At 47.3% G+C, this 1,132-nt stretch overlaps 1 protein-coding gene across 1 annotated transcript in view; it reads right to left on the reverse strand.

The window, feature by feature from the left end:
- Nucleotides 1-1,132, reverse strand: part of SCG5 (secretogranin V (7B2 protein)) — a 35,931-nt gene that overhangs the window by 30,516 nt on the left and 4,283 nt on the right. The window lies entirely within an intron of this gene.

Here is a 1,132-nt window from a genome sequence, read left to right on the forward strand (position 1 = left end):
AGCCACCTGTCCCCTGTGAAAAAAGAAAGGAATGTGATTATAAACAATAGTGGGGGGAAAAGCCCAGTTCGCATGCTAGAAATAACTTCTGATCTTACTACTGCACGTCACAGCTTACTACCACAGCGTCCAGGTATGCTGAGAACTTGGGGGGGGTGAGGGTGGGGGGTGTTGGGGAGAAGCAGGGGGAATAGGGTGGATAGGTTCTTCCCTTCTAAAATAAAAACAAAATTAAGTAGCAAACTGCAGAAATCAATTTCCCGATTTGCATTTGCCCACAACGTTCATTCACAGTCACTACAAGCAAAATGGACCTGCTGTTTAAATTAATGAGAGAATACGTTTCCCCTCCCCGCCCCCCATGTTTATTATGCTATTTTATAAAGCTCTGGGCTAAAAGCAAAGCATTCCTCAGCCAGGAGCTGTATTTCCAAGCTCTATTCTTGCACTGTCTGGAAAAATAAATCACTAGAAACTGCTGAACGACCTGCATCTATTATTTGTACCTGAAGACAAGAGGCTCCCTACTCCATATGCATCATCTTCCCCACCTGGGGGGGGGAGAAAAAAAACCAACAAGCACCACTTACTGTCCTCTTTGAGATGCTGAATTTTAATCAGAACGCTTGTTTCTGAAAGCTCCTTTCCCCCTCACATCACAGAATAACTAAAATGCCTTCCACTCCCTTAAATAAACAAACAAACAAAAAAAACCCTCAAATCCCCCTTGTCTTCCTTAAAACCCACGCAGCTGCCCGATTTCCCCACGACGGTCGAAGATGCTCCAGCGCTCCACCCGCCGCGCGCAAAAGCACCTGAAAGCGGCTTTTGAGCAAAAATGGCTGAAAAAAAAAAAAACCCAAACAAAAAACAAACAAAAAACCCCCAAACAAATGAAAAAAACCCCAAACCCCAAAAAATAAAAAAACAAACCCACAACGCCGGAAATATTCCCCGCTGCGCCTGTGCGCGGCTCCACCACCCCCACACCACCGCTTCCCCCCTCCAAAAAATAGACCCCAGAGGCCCTCTCCGCTCCCTCCGCCTCCGCCGGGGAGAGCCGCGCGCGAGCCGGGCCCCCTTTTGCCCGTTTAGAGGGGGAAAAAAAGAGCCTGTTTTCTACAAAATAGTC

This window comes from Charadrius vociferus, unplaced genomic scaffold, assembly GCF_000708025.1.
Source record: "Charadrius vociferus isolate BGI_N301 unplaced genomic scaffold, ASM70802v2 scaffold14, whole genome shotgun sequence".
Classification (NCBI taxonomy): Eukaryota; Metazoa; Chordata; class Aves; order Charadriiformes; family Charadriidae; genus Charadrius; species Charadrius vociferus.